At 43.3% G+C, this 8,586-nt stretch overlaps 1 pseudogene; it reads right to left on the bottom strand.

Moving 5' to 3' along the window:
* Positions 1–2,530: 2,530 nt before the first annotated feature.
* LOC102818893 lies at positions 2,531–3,933 on the bottom strand (annotated as a pseudogene).
* Positions 3,934–8,586: the final 4,653 nt, after the last annotated feature.

The following is an 8,586-nucleotide window of genomic DNA, read 5'->3' as shown; positions in this document are numbered from 1 at the left end:
AGCTGCTCCTTGGAAACCCTATACAGGGTCACTATGGGTTAGAATCGACTCGATGACACTTAACAACAACAGCAACTTGAATGAAATATACATATATATGTCTATGCATAAAAGAATATACAAGAGGGCATTTTCCAAAATACTAGCCATTTTAGGTGTCTTTTAATTTTTTCACCATTTACATTTCTAGGTTGTTACATTTTTACAGCAAACGTGAATTATTCAGATAGTGGGAAAAAAAAGAAAGAAAGGAAGGAAGAAAAGCACCGCTCTCTTCAATTGGGAGTTGTGTCAGACCTGAAAGTCTATTGTTCAGGTCCCCCTTCTGGAATGGGTCTGCTGCCCAGCTGTGAAGTGTGAAGAGTGAGGCTAACTGAAAGCTTTTACCTGTTCATGCCTTCAGACACCTCCATGGCCTTCAGAGAACATCAGTGGTTAAGCATGAGACGAGAAAGAAGACCTGGCCATTTCTGCCCAAGCAGGATTCTGCTGATGGAGGTCTTTGCTCTGAAACAGCCCAGCGTGCTGGTAGAAATGTTGTCAGAAATGTTATCCATTAAACTTTCTGGGTTGTTCATATTTTTTGCAGTGGACATGGATTATCTGTGTGTGGGCTTTCACCTTCCTTTGTCCAATCCTTCTCCTTCCCTTTATCCTCCCAGCTTTTACTCCCCAATAAACCTTTTGGAGTCCTGGTATGGCACTGTGAGAAAAGTACTGCTTGATGGTTCAAACCCACCAGCTGCTTCTTGGAAGCCCTATACAGAGCAGCTATGAGTTGGAACTAGCTCAAGGGCACTTAACAACAACAAACCTTTTGTATATTTCAGTGTCTGTTTCCTAGAGAATATAAACAATAAACCAGTAAAAAATATGAAGGTCATGCTTTCCTCAGAAAGTTACACATAGTATGACTTTTACCTAGCAATTCCACTATTACATTACCCAGCAATTCTACTCCTAGGTAAATAGCCAAGAATCTTGAAAGCATGGACTCAAACAAGAAACTCGTGCTCCAGTGTTTGTTGCAATATTATTCATAACAGTAAACAGCGTAAACAACCCAGGTGTCCATAAACAGATAAACGGCTAAACAATTTTGGTCTCTCTGTAAATGTAGTGGATTATGAGCTAGACTGCTAACCACAAGGTCAGTAGTTGAAATCTACCAGTTGCTCCGTGGGAGAAAGATGAGGCTTTCTGACCCTGCAAAGATTTATAGACTCTGAAACCCTATGCAGGGCGGCCATGAGTCGGGACTGACTCGGTGATACACAACCACAACCATCACCACCCATCCATACAATGGAATATTATTCAGCCATAAGGAGAAATGAAGTTTGAATACAAGGGACTTCAAAAAGTCTGTGGGAAAATGGAATCCAAAGACAATGAAATCTTTCCATGAACTTTTTGATGATCCCTGGTACGTTATGAAACAGACAAACTTTGAAAACACTATGCTGAGTGGAATAAATGAAACACAAAAGAACAAATAATCTAGAGTCCTGCTTACATGAAATATCTAGAATAGGCAAATGCACAGAGACTAAAGTGTTGTCATTAGCAGCGACTGGGGCAGGGGAGTCACTTTTGTAGGGTAGTGAGTTTCTGTTGGGGTGATGGGAATCTTTTGCAAATGGATAGTGGTGATGACAGCAAGAAATGTGGTTGCTTTTGTTGTGAGGTGCTTTAGAGTCTATTCCAACTCATAGGGACCCTAATGTACAACAGAACAAAACACTGCCTGGTCCTGCGCCTGTCTCACAGTCACTGCTACATTCTATGCCATTGCAACTGCTTCCATCTCACTGGGGCTCTCCCTGTTTTTCCGCAGACCCTCCGCTTTACCTAGCAGGATTTCCTTCTCTGGGGACTGTTCCCTCCTAATAACATGTCTGGAGTATGACAGGCGAAGTGTCACTATCATGTACTTTTTCCAACACAGATTTGTTGGTTCTTCTGGCAGTCCATGGTACTTTTAATATTCTTCTCCAGCACCATAACTCACATACATCTGTTCTTCTATGATCTTCCTTATTCAAAGTCCAACTTTCACATGCATATGAGGTTATTGAAAATACCATGGCTTGGGCCAGGCGTACCTTAGTCCTCAAGCTGATTTTTTTTTTTTCTTAATCACTTTAAAGGTGTCTTGTGCAGCAGATTTACCTAATGCAATATGTCATTTGATTTCTTGACTGCTGTTTCCATAAGTGTTGACTGTGGATCCAGCAAAATGAATTTTTTTTCTCTCTCATTAAACTTTGTTTTTATGGGTCTCAGAATTCTGTGACAAATATTTGGTCAAGTTGTTTCCTTTTAAAAAGTAGTGATTTGAAAAGTTATTAAGTTAAAATTGGCACACAAAAAAGAAACAAATGGTCCACATAGCATTTCTTTCTTTTTGAAGGTTTTACGATACATTGTTATCATTAGCCAGTCTTTCACTATTCAACTTAAATCCCCATTGAGACAAGCAGTTCTGAGACCATTCTTCCACCACGGATTAAGACTTGAATGGCAGCTTTTAAAGGTAACATTCATTTAGCCTCTGAGCTTTCTGAGCAGACTTGGTGACTTGGCCAGCTCCAGCAGCCTTTTGGTCCCTTGCCTTGATGACACCCACAGCAACCATCTGTCTTGTATCACAAACAGTGAAACCACCCAGAGGAGGGTAGTCTGAGTCTGAGAAGCACTCAGCACACATGGGCTTGCCGAGAACCATGTCAACAATGGCAAAATCACCAGATTGCAAGAATTTGGGGGCATCTTCCGGATTCTTACCAGATGGGTGATCAATCCTCTCTTTGAGTTCAGCAAACTTACAAGCATTGTGAGTTGTGTGACGACAATCCAGCAGAGGTGCATATCCAGCACTGATCTGGCCTGGGTGGTTCAGGAGAATCACCTGTACAGTAAAGCCCGCTGCTTCTATTGGTGGATCATTTTTGCTTTCACCTGCCACATTGCCCCGGCAATCATCTTTGACAGAGACATTCTTTACATTGAAGTCTACGTTGTCCCAAGGCAAAGCTTCATTCAAAACCTCATGGTGCATTCCAGCAGATTTTACTTCATTGGTAATATTGACCAGAGCAAAGGTTACCTCCATGCTTAGTTTGAAAACACCAGTCTCCACTCTGCCCACAGGGACAGTGCCAATACCACCAACTTTGTAGACTTCCTGGAGAAGCTGACTCAGGGGTTTGTCAGATGGATGAGGTGGTGGCAGGATACAAACCAGAGTTTCAAGCAGTGTGGTTCCACTGGTGGTGGTGTCCTTATAGGTGAACTTTGATATCATAGACCAAGGCATGTTAGCACTTGGCTCCCGCATACTGTCACCATTCCAACCAGAAACTAGCACCTATGCTACTGTTTCAGGGTAGTAGCCAGTTTTCTTAATGTAGGTGCTGACTTCCTTAATGATTTCCTCGTAGCTCTTCTGGCTGGGGAGTTGGGGGGCTCTCAGTGTATTCCATTTTCATAATACCAACAGTTAGCTGTTTCACATCCAGTGTGTAAGCCAAAAGGGCGTGTTCACAGGTCTGCCCATTTTCAGAGATAACCAGCACCAGCAGGAACAATCAGGACAGCAGTGTCAGCTTATGAGGCTCCTATAATCATGTTTTTGATAAAGTCTCTGTGTCCTGGGACATCAATGATGATCACATAGTACTTGCTGGTCTCAAATTTCCACAGGGAGGTAACAGTGGTGATACCTCACTCACGTTCTGTTTTCAGTTTATCCAAGACTCAGGCGTACTTAAAAAGAGTCCTTCCCCAGCTCAGCAGTTTCCTTCTCAAAAATTTTAATTGCTCTTTTCTTGAGCCCACCACATTTGTAATCAGGTGACAGGTAGTGGTAGATTTGCCAGATTCTACATGTCCAATTACAACTATCTTGATATGGGTCTTTTCCTTTTCCATTTTGGCTTAGATTTTGAGATGCTTTTTACCAACACCTGTATTCTAGCCACAGACCGCTTATGAAAAAGCAAAATGAAATTTCCGACAGCTTCAATCTTTGCTCCATTTATCGTGTTATTTATTGGTCCAGTGGTGAGGATCTTTGTTTTCTTTACATTGAGCTGCAATCCATATTGAAGGCTGTGGTCTTTGATCTTCATCATTAAGTATTTTAAGTCCTCTTCATTTCAGCAAGCAAGGTTGCCTCATCTGCATATCATAGGTTGTTAATGAGTTTTCCTCCACTCCTGATGCCACGTTCTTCTTCATATAATCCAGCTTCTCGAATTATTTGCTCAGCATGCAGATTAATATGTATAGTGAAAGAATAAAACCCTGGCACACCCCTTTTCTGATTTTAAACCATTCAGTGCCCCCTTGTTCTCTTCTAACAACTGCCTTTTGGTCGACATACAGGTTCCTCATGAGCACAATGAAGTGTTCTGGAGTATCCATTCTTCACAATGTTATCATGAGCCACTCAGTTACAAGCCTTTTCATAACAAGATACTGCAAGTGTAATTAACATCACAGAATTGTTCACTTCAAACTAGTTAAAGATGGCAAACTGTGATATGTATCTCACCACAGTACTGCTGTCGTTTTGTTTTGTTTTAATGAAGAAATCAAACCTAACCCAATGCTGTTGAGTGGATCCCCACTCACAGTGATCCTGTAGGATGGGGCTTCCAAGGTTATCTATCTGTCTTTACAGAAGTGTGTTACATCTCTTTCTCCCAGAGTGATGTGAATTCGAATGGTCGACCTTTCAGTTAGCAGCCCACTGCTTAACCACTGTACCACCAAGGCTCCCTATTGTCATTGAAGGAGTGTTAATAAAGAGTCTGAGCCTGCATCAGGATCCCTGCCCTTTAGTTTACCATCTGCCTTGTTCCCTCTTTGTGAGGACATATGTGAGTCTCCAGTGCCTTAGACACAATTTATCTCCAAGAGTTGCCTTAATTTGGGGAACTTTGTGAGATATAAATCCCAAGGCAGGACATGGTTTTCTTTTTTTGCATGTGAAATCTGCCCTCAACTCCTTTCTTCTAACTACCTTTTTTGTTCAAACTTAGCTTTTCAGGTGCAGACCTCCTGTGTGGTCTCCCCAAGCTTTTGATCATATTCTCTCCTGACCACGTAACACGTGGCCCTGGAATGTTTCATGTGTACTAGCTCCTGAGAGACTTGACCAAAATCATTCTGCTAGTAACTGCTCGAGCAGGACTCTAGTCCACCACCTACAAGGTGGTTTCAGGTCGAGTTGATGTGTCTTCTGAGTATCTTGGCACAGCCCAAGAAATGAAGTGATGTCCCACAGTCTGAGCAATAGGGTGAGGCGAGCACCAGTGTCCTCACTCACCATATCTCTGAGCCATGTAACCAATGCACACGTGTTGCTGTAAGATTCAGCAATCATGAGTCAGAGCCCCCAGTGTGTCCCAGATGTTATTGTTCGGTGCCTAGGAACTGATTCTGACTTATAGCAATTTCATATGACAGAATTGTCACATATGGTTTCCAAGACTGCATTCTTTACGGGAGCAGATCATCACTTCATTCTCGCGTGGAGCTACTGGGTGGATTTGAACCACCAACCTTTCAGGTAGCATTCAAGTGCTTAATAGTGCCCTTAACATGTTCTATTGTTGTGTTCTTTAATTACATCTGGAAGATAGCCCCCAATGAACCCATTACATGGGGGATGAAACAGAGACTCAGAGGTACTGGGTCACTTTCCCAGAACCATGGAGACAGAGCTGGTGTGTGTGTTGAACAGGGGTAAAACTCTGACCCACTCCAGGAAAATGTGCAGCCCCCTTTTCTCTTGCAGCTGCATTTGCAGCCAAGGGGAGGCCTGTTACTGTTTCAACATGGCTGGATCAGTAATTTGTCTGTCATTGAATGCCTGAGGGAGGTGCCTGGCTTTATGGTCTGAGATCAAACTGGGGGCCCCGTGACTAGAAACAACTGAAATCAGAGCAGCAAGGCCGTTCCTGATGCACGTTCTCAGAAGCATCAGGGTGAGTTGCGGCCGCACAACTGGAATAATTGGGTAACCTGGGAAAACCAAAGAAGGCACGCAAAGGTCCAACTGCTATTGTAAAATATTCTCCCACATCGGCTGGGCCAGACACCCTCATCTGTTAAAACTCCCAGAACCCAGTTTTTAGTTTAACTTGAGGGAGGAGGTAGTTATGGGAAGCAACAGTATGGGTCCAGGCAAAGAGGTGGAAGCTAATGGCTTTCCCAAGTTCTCTGTGCTGGTACTTTTCCACCTGCAGCCCCTTGCTGGGAAAAGTGACACTTTAATTCAGAACCAGTGAAAAGAAGGCTGCGCTCAGCTTAATGAGAAGTGACCCAGGGAACACGCTGGATTAACCAAGGGAGATTGTAAAGTGCTGTGTAAATATCAACCACTAGACCACCAGGGGTGGGAAGGCACGTGAGCCAGTCCGGAAGCAGAACCAGCTTCCCCAGGTCAGTCTGGGATACCTACTGAATTTGTGCTAGAAAGTCAGGCAGTTGTTGGAGCTATTAACCCACCTGGCAACCAGCCACCAGAGCTGGGTGTGCTGCACCCACCTTTAGATGGGGTGTGTGCTCTTTCATTCCCACAAAGCTTCACCAAATTGATTTCAGCTTCACTTGGTGATGGTTACAGGTCAGAATCAACTCAACAATGCTTAACAACAACAACAACCCTGTATCTGGGATTCTTCTCAAGACCCTCCAGGGTTGTTGATGAATCATCTCCAGGTTGTACAATTTCTTACTTAAAGCTGACCCTCCCAGCCATAGAGGGTGAGTCACTTAGTGACCCCTCCACACACCACAACCTTAACTCTAATGTCCCTTAGGGACCCCGCCACACACTGCCCAATCTAACTTCAACTGTCTCACTTTTGACAAGTAGTCAACCAGGACTGTCTCCAAACCATCCACTCTGTTTTGGGTGCTGTGCAAGCCCAAAACTCGTGGACCTCCATGCTGTTGTCTGTCCTCATTCTCCTACTCCATGCCCCACCCCACCCCACCCCCGTCCACTCTATCCCAGTGAAACCAGAACTGGCAGCTTCTCAACACCCGTTTATCAGAAGCAAGGAAATAACAGCTTTTAACCACGGTCTTATGCTTGAAGACTGTGATCAAATTCCAAACCATTTCCAGAAGTGCCCCTTGGGGCCGAGTGGGAGACGTGGTTTCCATGATAACAACTCCTTGCTGTCTCTTGTCTCCAGTCTCTCTGAAGGGAAGCAGATCTTCCCTCCCAATAGTGCTAGAGGAAATTTACCTTTAAAAATCCAGCAATGATGACATCTACAGTCCGCAGCACCACCTTCAAAAGGACATGTATACAAATGTGTTCCCAGTGTCCATCAGTGCCCATTACTCTCCTGGGGAACCTTGTGACACCGTTCCCTCCAGACACCTTGTTCAGGCATTCTTGGACCAATGTGCAAAATGGGGAGATGGGAGAACGGTGGGTGGGGAGAAAATCACAAGCTCTTCCCCACCAGGGTTGTAGTCTTTTCTCTCAGACTATCTTGGGTCTTAAGTGCTTTCCTGGGAGTGATAAAAAACTAAATAGACCAAATAGAAACTAGAAAATTAAACTAGAGAAGGCTGGGGAGGCGGGAGAGATGGCGCGTAGATATAAAAAAGATAATATATACAAGGTACTTAGAGGTCTCTGGTAAGAGACAACACTCCAGATTAGTACTGATGTTTATTATCATCTGATTGGCTCTGCCTCAGAGACTGCAATGATGACCATACCAAACATCTGTTGTTGCTATTAGATGCCATGAAGTTGGCTCCAACTCACAGTGACCTTATGAACAATAGAACGAAAGATGTCCCAGTTCTCTGCCATCCTCACAGATGTTTTAAAAACCATGCAATATTCCCTTGGTCTATTGAAACAATTTCCTCTCTTGTTTCTTGCAGCCACTCTGTTAGTCATCTCATGGAAGGTCTCCCTTTTCCTCTTCAACCCTCTACTTTACTCCAACAATTGGTCCCTCCTGATGGTGTGTCAAAACTAAGCAAAATGAAGTCACATCATCCCCAGTTCTAAGGAGCATTGTGACTTGGAGGTGTACTTGCTCCAAGACTCATGTGTTCATTCTTCTTACAGCCCATAGCGTATTCAACGTTCTTTGACAATATCACAATTCAAATGTATCGATTTTTCTTCACTCCCCCCTTTTCATTGTCCGACTTTCACATGTATATGGGATCAGTGAAAATACTATGGCTTGGGTCAGGTACACACCTTAGTCATCCAAAGTGCCATCTTGGCTTTTTAAGATTTTTTAAGCAGGTTTTTTACAATAGACTTGCACAAAGCAGTACATCATTTTATTTCTTGGCTGCTGCGTCCATGGACATTGATTGTTGATTCAAGTAGAATGAAATCTCTGGCAACCTCAATTTCTTCACTATTTAGTACGATATATTTTATGGGCCCAGTGGTGAGGGTTTTTTGTTTTCTTTACTTTTAGGTGAAATTCGTACTGAAGGCTTTGATCTTCATCAGTTAGTACGTTAAGTCCATTTCTTTTTCAGCACAAAAGATTATGTCATCTGCATATCACAGATTGCAGATGT

Source organism: Chrysochloris asiatica, unplaced genomic scaffold, assembly GCF_000296735.1.
Source record: "Chrysochloris asiatica unplaced genomic scaffold, ChrAsi1.0 scaffold00078, whole genome shotgun sequence".
Taxonomy (NCBI): domain Eukaryota; kingdom Metazoa; phylum Chordata; class Mammalia; order Afrosoricida; family Chrysochloridae; genus Chrysochloris; species Chrysochloris asiatica.
This window is presented reverse-complemented; position numbering and strand designations above follow the sequence as displayed.